Consider the following 13,009-nt stretch of genomic DNA (forward strand, 5'->3'; position numbering starts at 1 on the left):
AGTCACCATCAAGACTGAAGATCTCCCCCCAATTTCCCTTTAGGAGTTTTGGGTTTCTTTATGTTTTGTATTCATTATTCTTCTGAGATGTTTTCCTTTTTAGTTATGAACTAAATCCCCTAAATACCTAAGGGGAATGAAACCTAAGACGAATCTTGTTATTATTTTCTGAATTGTATGATAAATATTTAACTTGTTCTTAATTATGTGTTTTTAATTCTTGTTTTGATATCCTAGGATACTGATTCAAGATAAGTTCTTATTCAGAGGAGGAATAGACCTTGTCTAAGAGTACATTTGTCATAATTAAGTGGAGTTGATTGCGGGCCTAGACATAGGGTGACAAGATTTTGCCAGATTAGGGTGAAACCTAATAAGGGGATCCATAGATCGAGTTAATGCAACCCGATGGTGTTAATTAGAGAAAAGTCTCAATTATTCAATCTAGGGATTAGACGTTATTATTCTATAATAAGGATAATAACATAAGTTAAGGATCTATACGGAACAAGTTAAATGAATAAATCGTCCGATTCGGAGCCAAAATAACAAGTACAGTCTAGGTGGATTTTTCCTTAAGTATTGTCTTAATTTAATCATTTTTCAAAAGTAATCCCCCAATTCCAATGAATTCTTAGATTAGTTAATTAGTTAGTTAAAACAAAACCCCCTTATTCTTAGGCTAGATAATAAAAAGACAGTCATTACTAGTACTTTTAGTTCCTTTGGATTCGACAATTCGGTCTTGATAAAAATATACTATTGTTCGATAGGTACACTTGCCTGCATCGCGATAATAGTTAGTTTCAAGAACGATTAATTTTAAATATTTTAAACTTATCACACAAAATCACGCGATCAAGTTTTTGGCGTTGTTGCCGGGGAATTAAGATATTAGGAACGCTTAATTTTTATTACTTTAGCCATTTATTTTCTTGCAATTTAATTTAATTTTTTATTATTTATTAATTTATTTTTTCTTTCTCTTGGTAGGTTTTTATAGTTTATGACTAGAAGAAACTCGTCAGGACCACTACTTTTTGACGAAGAAATCGATTGCACAGTTCACAGAAACCAAAGAGAAATAAGGCGAAGCTTAAGATACACAGAGAACGAGTAAGAGGACGATACTCAACCCCCAATCGAAGAGTTGGCTGAAAACCAAGACAATCAGCTACCTCTTGTAATTGCGGTTAATCAAAATCCTGCTCCACACACTATGTATGATTATGCTAAACCTTCTTTAACAGGAACTGAATCAAGCATAGTTAGACCTGCTGTAGCTGCAAATACTTTTGAACTAAAACCTAACAGTATTCAAATGATACATCAATTTGTTCAGTTTGGTGGTTTGCAGGATGAGGATCCCAACGCTCACTTAGCAAACTTTTTAGAATATGCGATACATTTAAAGTTAATGGTGTTTCTGATGATGTCATTCATCTTCGGTTATTCCCTTTTTCATTGAGAAACAAAGCTAAACAGTGGTTGAACTCATTACCACGAGGGTCAATCACTACTTGGGAACAAATGACCAAAAAATTTCTATTAAAATATTTCCCGCCGACTAAAACGGCCAAATTACGTAATGATATCTCTTCGTTTCTGTAGATGGATTTAGAAACTCTTTAAGATGCATGGGAGAGATACAATGATTTACTGAGAAGGTGCCCTCACCATGGGTTACCACTTTGGCTTCAGGTTCAAACGTTCCATAATGGTCTGAATCCTTCGAATCGACAAATGTTTGACGCAGCTGCTGGCGGAACCATCAATAATAAAACACCTGAAAATGCTTATGAGTTAATAGAGGAGATGTCACTGAATAACTATCAGTGGCAAGTCATGAGGATAAAACCAACGAAAACAGCTGGTGTTTATAACGTTGATTCGATCACCATACTCTTTAATCAGGTAGAACGGTTTTCTTAGTTCTTCACAGGTTCACGCAGTAATGCAGTGCGAAGCAAGTGGAGTTGGATCAAGCAATTCGGAATACCAACCTTATGGCCACAACATGGATAACAAGCAGTTAAAGTGCATGGGTAATAATTCTCAATCTCAAAACAATCCATATAGTAACACTTACAATGCAAGTTGGAGGAACCACCCAAATTTCTCATGGGGCGGTCAGGGAAGTCAAAGACCATAACATCCTCCAGGCTACCAACAACCACCCTACCAACAGGAAAAGAAGCCGAACCTTGAAGAGATGCTCTCAAAGTTTATATCGGTGTCAGAAACTCATTTCCAGAACACCGAGACAGCACTTAAAAATCAACAAGTGTTGATCCAAGGGCTCGAAACTCATATAGGCCAGCTTTCCAAACTAATCTCTGAACGACCACAAGGTAGCTTGCTAAGTAATACTGAACCCAACCCAAGGGAACAACTCAACGCGATTAATGTTCAAGATGAAGAAGGATTCGTTGAGCCTGAGCCATAACCGAGGCAAGAAACTAAGCAGAGGCCAATGTGAGGTAGGTCATAACAAAAACAAATCAGTGAATGTCGAATATAAACCTCATGTGCCATACCCCAACGCGACAAGGAAAGACCGCTCAGATGAACAATTTGGTAAATTCCTTAAACTCTTAAAAAAATTACACATTAACTTACAGTTTATTGAAGCTCTATCACAGATGCCAAATGCAATGAAATTTTTAAAGGAGCTTTTATCAAATAAGTAGAAGTTGGACGAGGCGTCGCATGTGGAGTTAAATGCAGCTTGCTCGGCTATTCTACAAAATAAGCTACCGAACAAATTAAAAGATCCAGGGAGTTTTACAATTTCTTACTTAATCGGTAGTTTAGATGTTAATAATGCATTAGTTGACTTAGGGGCTAGTATTAACGTTAGGCCCTACAAAATATTTAAACAATTAGGTCTTAGGAAACCCAAATAGACTAGGATGAGCATCAATTAGCAGATAAAACTATAAGATTTCCTAGGGGTATTATTGAAGATGTGCTAGTTAAAATCGATGAATTTATATTTCCCGTGGACTTCATTGTTCTAGACATCGAAGAGGATAGCAACTGCTAAAATGATCATTGATGTTGGCACAGTGAACTCACACTCCGGGTGGGAGACGAAACAATCACCCTTCAAGCTCGTAATTCTGGCAACACATCAGAAATTGAAGGTGATTGTTTAACCCATTGTACTAAAATTGACAATATTGTGCAACTTATTTTGCAGGAAATGAGTCTGAAGGAAGTACATGAGTCATTCTCAAACAATGGTAGAGGACCTATTCATGAAGAACAAATGCTACAAATCAAGGAGCTAGATGAATGGCAAACGCATAAACCAAGAATGCATGATAAACCAGAACTACGCCAGAACAAGCTCAACACTTTCCCACATCAACTTAACGTTGGAGATAAAGTCTTATTAGATGTCGCAGATCCTCACATTGTCACTACCACACAGAATGAAGAAATCCCTCTTACGGTACTTGGCATTTTTCCATTCGGTACAGTCGAGGTAAGTCATCCCAAGTTCGGCACTTTTAAGGTAGACAACACCAGTCTGAAACCTTATTTTGATAAGAGTGATAGCAGGAATGAGGAGTGTAAACTTCACGAACAACCATGAAATGGAGAGGTAAGTCGAGCTTAGACTATAAATAAGCGCTTTTCGGGAGGCAACCCGAGCACTAACTTTATTAACTTCTTTAAAATTTAGTCTTCAACACCTAACTTACTAACGGAGCTCTTGAATACAGGTTTTCCACAGAGACACGGCGAAGCACACTGGCGTGCTTAGGGCCGTGTGAAAACAGGGCAACGATTTTCCCAAACACGGACTGCGATAAAATGCCACTGCCGTGTGACATGGCCATTGTCGAACTTGCCAAAACAACACGGGCATGTGACACGCCCGTGTGGAAGAACCGTGGATGAACCTGTTAAAATAGCATGGGCGTGCAACACACCCGTGTCTAGCACCCGTGGTCGAACCTGTTAGATTCACACGGGCGTGGGTCTATATACACAGGCGTGGAAGAAGCAAACAACGCCAGACATGGTCGTGCGACACGACCGTGTGTACCCACATGCCCAAGAAACACGGGCATGTACTAAATGTCAGACGTGTCCAAACTCAAAATTCGCGAATCACACGGGCTAAAATTGGGGAACACGGGCGTGTTTCCTAGCCGTGTGCCCCAAAATCTATAAATAGGCTGCACTATTCATTTTCTTCTTCACCCAAAAACCCTAACCCTAGCCGCTGCAAGTCCACACGCCCTCCTCGCCACGCCCGTGCGCCGCTTCCAACTTCATTCTTGACGCTTAATCTTCCATTTTTTTAGCGTTTGTCCACTCTTTTACCTTTAACTCCATGCATTTTTAATGATATAATCTTCATGTATCTCACACTGTGCTATCATTCAAGTTTCATTTCTTTTAAGATTAGTTATCATTCATTCCTCATGACATATTTTTTATGAAACTCTCATGCCTTACTCACCTATTCTAAATCAATATTCATAGTTTTCAATTGTTTCTTATTATTTACCATTATAACTCATGCCATGTGCTAAATTTATGCTCTTTATATTTCCATTAAATTCCTGACCATTTTTACTCATATCACCATGCTAGTGTCACAAAAGTATGCCATTGAACTTATTGTTTTAGTTAGTTTTAGTAGTTGTGGCTGAAATTATCGTTTTTATTTAAAATTTGTCTTCGTTTTACTTTGACCACTCATCAAGATGACTTGATGATTCTATTTGTAGGTACCATGTCATCTTCACGTGGTAAAAAGGCCATTGTCCTTGCTTCAAAGAAAAGGAAGGGAGCGTCATCTTCCTCGGGTCCTACCGCGGAAGTTCGTCACCCTTTCTTGATGTTCCCCATCGGACCCCAAGAAGAACTATTCCAAATACTCTAGGCCCGACCTTTAATTGCAGGCCACTGCATCGACTGGGCTGCGGTAGAACAAGTTCAGTTGGCTGAAGTGATTCGGGCCATCCTAGCCACTGACCCTTGGGAGCTTTTCTTTGGGATCATCAAGCTAACGTATCTCGAGCTTACGATGGAATTATGCTCTACATTTCATCTTCAGACCGTGATGATGAACTACGATGATCTCGGTAAGGTCCAATTTCGCCTAGGCGGATTAGTCTGCAAGCTCAGCGTAATGACCGGCGAGTCGGAACATGTACGAATATAACCACGCGGAGGGCCGAATTAGCAGGAGGAAGGGCGGCCCACCCTTCTCTATTTTGAGGGATCCCTCCAATTTTTGATTCCAGGCTTCCCGGACTCATAACAGATGGCTAAGAAAAAAAGAGGGTCAGTAGTCTCTGCCGTTGCAGGTCCTTCTCCTTCCGCTGAGACGGCCCTCTTTTTTATTTTTCACCGCGGCACGAAAGAATGAAGAAGCTGGAATAACTCAGAAAGAGAGTGACGCCTAGCCGTTGAGAGCGTCTGTTGTCTTTGTAGAGGAACAGTACGATCTTGGACTGGCCCCCTTCGCATGACCTAGAAAGAAAAAGAAGTCCGTGCTACTATAAGGCCTCTAAACTCCTCCCTCAGGACACTGTTGCGTTGCCCATGGGGACAGGGTAGCCCCGACTTCTATAGGTCCTTGGTTCGACCTCCTAATGAGAATTGAGGTCCTTGCGCGGGCATCTCATCCATCCCTAAGACTTGCTTGCTCTGTATGGAGTGCCCCGTGGTTCTTCGAGTGCCAGCCGCAGAGAGGAATGCCATCAACTAGGGCGCTATTGGCCACTAACCTGGAATCAAAAAATCGTAGATCCCGAGTGCCACCGATATAGCTCTTGGGGGCTAGTAGAAGGGCTTGATCCCACACCGGTGAAAGGCAGACGTGGAACTCAAAATTTCGGGAGTTCTTTATCAAGTATTGGCGTACAATAATTGATAAGGGCTAACGAGTTCTCACAGTTAGGCAAGTACTTTCACAGGTCCGATAGGAAAATAGAGCCGATATATCCGATCTTCGATCCTTCCCAAAAAAGAGCTATCAGTGAATGAACTTAAAAAACCGCCGATTTTGGCCGGATTGTACACCTTTGTGTCTGGCTATGTATATGGATGCGCATAAAGAAGGGACGGGACATCTCTCTCCTTTTTTTTGGGGGGGAAGAGAGGGGGAATAAGCTGCAGCGGCACCTCACGAACTTCTTACTGGGGCAGCACCATCCTATAGGCATTTGCGAGTGTTTGGATGCACGTGTTTTGTTAATATTCCTGCGCAGTTAAGAGAAAAATTGTTCCCAAGGAAACTACTTGTGTCTTTCTTGGATATGCTTAGTCCGGGTATAGATGCTATGACGTGAAATCCAAGAGACTCGATGTATTCTTGAATGTTCTCTTTAATGAGGTCGCCTCATATTTTCCTTAACCTAATTAATAAGACCCGGGGGAGAATGGTGATGGGGATGTATTTCGGCCTTCTCCTGTTCATCAACTCGAACCTCATTCTTCTGCAGTTGATGTTACGGATCAGCCTCACTCTTCAGGCCAGCAGCCTTGCCCAGCATCTTCTGCCGATTGTCAGTCTGTTCAGCTGACCTCAGAGGATTCCAGTCACCCGGCACAGCATGTTTATTCTCGGCGGCGATTACACTATGTTTCCCAGGGGAAGATTACTCCAGAAGATCAGCAGTCTAGCCCAGTTGCTTTCCTTCCAGCCGCTTCCTCAGATTCTGGATCCCTCTCTCAGGTACGGCGTTGGTTTATATACGGAGGAATTCAAGGAGGAGAATGACTTACATGCTCTCAACCGCCACATCCATCGTTCTCCTTCATGGTGCTAGGACGCACTAGTACCAGGTGGGGCCACCTACAATCCTAGCCGCTCTAAGGCATCAGCTCTCCCTCCATTTTTGAGGTACCTACACGCCATTTTGGCTCACACAATTACAAGAAGGCGAGAGAGCACCGACGTCGCCTACTTTTTATGGTGTATGTCGCACGAGCACATCATCGACCTTGCCTATTTTATCGCCCTCGCGATTCAGCACTAGCCAGAGCGGCATAGGAAGGGGTCATCTCCATTGGCCCCTATGTTACTCGATTGGCTTAACACTTCGGGTTCCTCAACACCGCAGGCCAAGAATCATCCTTAACCCTCATTGGCCAGATGTCTCCACAAGGCATCTCGAGCATGCTTAGCATGAGGATGATCGAAAAGTGCCGAGGAACCTATCCTCCTCAATATTGTCTCGCCCAATCTATCGAGGAGGAGGCCTACGAGGACATTCCTGATGATGTCTCGCCATAGCACGAAGGCCCACCGTCTCAGCCACCACCACCCTCTCGTCCAGTTTATACGGCGGCTTCATATGTTGACATCTCTGAGTGCCTCACTCGATTCGAGCAATAGTGTTTTTAACGATTTGATAACATTGATGCTACTCTACAGCAGATTTGTCAGCACCTCTACATCTCATTGCCAGTCCCACCTCACGAAGCATCCAGCGATGAAGATGTTTAAAAACATTTATTTATTATTTTATGTTTTTAATTTTTATTAAAACTACTTTTTAATTTTTATTAGACTTTAGAATTTTTTTTAATCATCAATTTCGATTATTTCTTTATGAGTAATTATTCTTCCTAATATCCCCTAAAAAGTTCCTTATTTTATCACAGTTATATAAAGCTTCTAAGCTCATTATCGCATAGGAACTAAAAACTCCATCGAGAATGGTTCTCCACGACTACCATGTCCTGATCGACCACGACCATAGCTACTACTAGATATAATATTCTTTTGGCACAGGACTTATGAACTAATATGAACTAATGAACCTCTACCACCACCGGAGTATCCTCCTCCACTCTCGCACCGATTACTCTCTAAAACTCCAGTTGAAGGAATTCATCATACAAGAAGTTTCACTTCTCTCCCTATCTTCTTTCTATATTCTTATATCTATCTTTGTACATTAAGGGCAATGTACATCTTAAGTGTGGGGGGGTATTTACTTCATTTCCCTATCAGAAAAATCCCTGAATGACTATCTTGTTCTCTTGAAAAGCTCTTATATCATATTTAGGATAAGTTTTAATTGATTTATGATTTTGATTGTTATATCTTAAATTAAAATATAGGCATTTATGCATTGATTGTTTAAACTTTAAGACATTAGAGAATCAAGCATGATAAGTTAAATTCTTATTTTCTCAATATGTCATATTTGAATTTAATACTCGTCTTAACTTACATATTTTCCTTATGTTAACATATAAAAGATAATCTCAGATGTACATGTCATGATACATATCATTCTCTTACCGTTTCTTTAATAACATATATCATTCATTTCATTATATCAACATTTCATGCACCATCATTTCCTTATATCTTAGGTATATTTATTTCGGTAATGGTTTGTATTAAACTTAACATAATTTAAATTCCATGTGCCTATACTTATTTCATTTATCTATCTTATAAATTATTTCATGCAACTATTTTGTACATTTATTTCCATATGACCAATTCCTGTAAACATTTCACATTACCATTTTGTATAACCAATTCATTTAACCATTTGTTATATTACCTGAATATTAGTTGTTCAACAGATATCTTGGCGTTTCTCTTCCACGATCTTATTTATCTTCGACATGATGCCATAGTGTCTTTCAACTATGGTCTTACTCATTTTCTGTCATGTTGCCATGGTATCATTCAACCATGGTCTTATTCATTTCCCCGTTATCTTTCAACCATGGTCTTACACGTTTCATATCAGGTTGCCATGGTATCTTTCAACCATGGTCTTACACGTTTCATATCAGGTTGCCTTGGTATCTTTCAACCATGGTCTTACACATTTCATATCAGGTTGCCATGGTATCTTTCAACCATGGTCTTACACATTTTCTATCAGAGAGCACACTCCCGCGAACCTCATTCTTATAGTGGGATTACCAGTCCAGGCTAAATCCCCTGTAATATAAACTCATAGAGTATTGTCGGGATTACCAGTCCAGGCTAAATCCCCTGCAACGACAATTACTCTAATGAGCTTGGATCTGAATTATCTGAATTACCAGTCCAGGCTAAATTTCAGATCCTAATTCAGATTACCCGTCCGGGCTAAATCCATTTTACACATATTCTTCGGGAGGGCTATATCAAGATAGGATCACCCATCTGGTGCTAGATCCTTTTTACCGTCAATTCCTTTTCAGAGATCCATCGAATTTTCCTTTCATTCAAACGGGATTTCTTCCCATTTTATCAAATATATCAATGTTTCATAAATTTCTATATAATGAACATTCAAATCATATTCACATCAATAACATACAGTCTGAAGCATTTAAGAATATAATTCAAGTTACACGAACTTACCTCATTGATTGTTCGTGTTTATGATTTCATTATTCTGATATATTTTCTTTTCCATGATCAAGTCTCGTATTTGTGTCGTCCGGATCTTTATAAATAAATTTGATCATCATTTTCATTCATTTCATATTCTAATGCATTTAATTAATGCTCCAGGCAAAAATTACCATTTTGCCCCTAAACTTTTAACTAATGACGATTTCATCCTTAGGGTCAAGAAAATAAAATTCTTGCAATTTAATCCTTATTTCCAGCTATTATTATCATACATATCGATAACAGTCCATGAATTCTATAAAATATCAAAATTTTTCTTAATTTCAACACTTTTCAATTTAATCCCTAAAACATGTTTTCCCCCGATCTTGAACTGAATTGATAATTTCGTTAAATTTTGTAATTTAAATAATAAAATAATCTATTTCATGCAATTTAGTCATTTCTGACATTTTTACTTTTATTCAATTTAGTCCCTAAGCCTAAAACATGCAAATTAGCCATGCTAGATGAATATTCATACATATTTTCCTTCTCCTCCTCTCCATTCCACATCCTTAATTTATATAACATGCAACAAGTAACATTATCAATAATTTCACTATTTACTTATATGTACATTCAAAACTGTCCATTTGCGTCATAGTCACTAAATTATTTATATATTAAGATACAGAACTCGAAATTAAGATCCGTTAATTTTTCCTGAAACTAGACTCACATGTCTTCTTATCATAAAATTTTCATAATTTTTGGTTTAGCCAATTAGTACAGTTTATTTATTAAAGTCTCCCCTGTTTTGCTATTTGACAGTTCTGACCACTCTTCACTAAAGTTTAATTATCTCTTTAAACAGAATTAAAATGATGTTATAATTTGTTTCTTATAAAAATAGACTCATTAAGGAATTTAACCATATAAAGTATGTAACAAAATTATTTTTGTATAATTTTTAGTGATTTTTCCAAGTCAGAACAAAGGGTTCTTGAAATCATTCTGAACCAGTCTCACAAAAATATAAATATCTCAGAATAAAGAATTACTTTACTTTCTCTATTTATTTTATATAAAAATAGACTCAATAAGATTTAATTCCATATCACCCTTAGCTTCTAATTCAATTTCTATCATTTTTGGTGATTTTTCAAAGTTAGCATATTATTACTGTCTAAAACTACTTTAGTGCAACATATTGATTACCAAGTTTATAACACTCCTATTTCCATTTTCTACCATATTTCCCATTATTTTCTCTCATTTCCCTTCACTAATATATCAAAAACATGGAACCATATAAAAGAAAACTCTACATTAACATCAATTCCATGTTTTTTCAACAATATTAGACTTAAAAATATATTGAAATCTTAATGTTCTTACCTTTTCTTATTAACTTCAATTTTTAACTTGATTTTTCTCTCTCATCCAGCTTCTATTTCTTGAATCCAACTTGATATTCTTGCTCCCCATCATCTCCTTGCTATCTTTCTCTCTTGATGGCTATGGAAAGTCTTTCAATTTTTAGGTGAGAATAATGAATTTTTGGTGAAAGGACTAAATTATTAAGAAAGAAAACTTATTTTCTTCTTACTCTTTCTCACGTTGGTTTGCATGGAAAGGAAAGATGATGAAAATTCTTCATCTTTCTTTCCTTATATACTAAATAAATAATAATAAAATAATATTAAATATCTCATAAAATATTAATAAATAATATTTATCTAATTAATTAATTTAAAATATCATCAACATAATCATTACATTCTAGAATTCTCTCTCTTACTAATTGACCATTTTGCCCTTCATGATCTTTTAGAATTCCATCCTTGAGTCATCATTTAATTTGGTAAAATTACAATTTAGTCCCTCATAGTTCTTCACTTATTCAATTTGGTCCTAATTTATCCATTTTCCTTAGTTTCTAGATCATTCTACCCTTAAAATATTTACACTATTGGTTCTTCAACTTTTATATTTACACTTTAACCCCTTAAGTCTTGAGTATTTACTCTTAGGCAACAAAACTTTTCTGACTTTTACAATTTAGTCCTTTCCTGAATCAAGATATCATAATTTACTTCCCAATGTTGCCATAACTCAAAACTTCCCTTTTTATCACTTTATTTCCTTATTTTATTATATCAAGGATAATATATTACTGTAAAGATTTTCGGGGTATTACATTTTAAAATCTTAGGTTGTTTCCCCAAATTTTAGGTATTACTTTCAGTTGGAATTCACAAGTTTTAAACATAAAAAACTCATACTTTTTGTGAGATTTTTGAGCCTTTTGAGCATCTATTAATTCTTTCATGCTCACTTTTATTATTGCTTTGAGTGTGTTAGTATTGAACTGTTATTCTAGAACTTGCTTGATTATGCATGTCAAGACCACACCATTTGATTTGATATGTCAAAATGATTAAGGCACTTAGGATTAACCACTGATGCCATGAAAAGCCTATCTCTACGATTAACCCCTAGTAAACCCCCTTGACCCTAACAAATCATTTCTTGTATTACCCTTAATATTAACCCTTAGCCCATTATTGTTGAAATCCCCTAAATTAATTGGATCCCTATTTTTGTCGAGATTTGAATTGAAATAGTTGTTTAACTATGTCTTATTCTATTTTTAAATTTAACTTGTTCTTAAAAAAATGTATACATATTAGTAGCAGTAATCTTTTATTTTTGAGCTTAAGTATTTAAATTCCATATTCTGAGAAAAAGCTCCGTTGTACGCAAGTGATATTAATTTTTTTTCTAGTTAAGAAATTTTTCAATTCAATCTCGATTTTAACTTTTGCTTTCAGCCTGTGACCACACCCCCTAACCAAGCCTCACTACAACCCTCTAAAGACCTTTTGATTGATGTATCATCTGAATTTATAGTGGTGGATATTTGATTTTCATGCAAGCCTTTGGTACTGAGTTTTCATTATTGACTATTGAGTGCTTTATTTATTGTCCTTAAACACCTCGAGTGATTTGAGTGAATCTTTAGTGAGGATGTGAAACTCTGTGACATTTTGAATCAAAGGTAATTACTTAGATGAGAGGAGACACCTATGTTTGCATGATTAAATACTCAACTTGGAATGTTCGAAACTTTTATGCTCTTTTAGTTTAATTCTCAATGTATGATTACCTATAGATTATTTTGAGATATTTTCGATAAAGATTATAAGTTGAGAAAGATTTATTTTGATTATGAGTTGAGGATTTTGCTTGAGGACAAGCAAATGCTTAAGTGTGGGGGTATTTGATAAACCGTAATATATAAATATTTTTACCCCATGCTTAATGCATTTTATGGATGATTTTCCCTTGGAATTGGTGAATTCGATGCTCTTAATGCTTTAATTTCATGTTTTATACTTAGGAGAGCATAGGAGAGCAAAAGGAACGAGAAACAGGCCAAAAACAGAGAAAATAGGCCAAATACAAAATCAACTCGGCCTGGACTTCCTCACACAGGCAGACCACACGGCCATGTTAATTTGGCAGATTCGAAACATGATTCACACGGGCGTGTCCCTACCGAGCCCAAGTTGAGCCCAATTCGGAAAAGGCTAATTTTGAGGGCTCATAGGCATTCCAAAGCCTATAAATACACCCTAGAAGAGGAGAATAAGGGGACACACAGAATAGGGGTAAGGAATT

The 13,009-nt window shown here is 37.1% G+C and overlaps 1 non-coding gene across 1 annotated transcript; it reads right to left on the minus strand.

Annotated features, from left to right (window-relative positions):
- Nucleotides 1-1,578: 1,578 nt before the first annotated feature.
- On the minus strand, nt 1,579-1,685 carry LOC121209121 (small nucleolar RNA R71). The gene has a single exon (XR_005904238.1). It is a non-coding gene; the product is annotated as a small nucleolar RNA R71 (small nucleolar RNA).
- Between the last annotated feature and the right edge of the window lie 11,324 nt (nt 1,686-13,009).

This window comes from Gossypium hirsutum, chromosome A10, assembly GCF_007990345.1.
Source record: "Gossypium hirsutum isolate 1008001.06 chromosome A10, Gossypium_hirsutum_v2.1, whole genome shotgun sequence".
Lineage (NCBI taxonomy): Eukaryota > Viridiplantae > Streptophyta > Magnoliopsida > Malvales > Malvaceae > Gossypium > Gossypium hirsutum.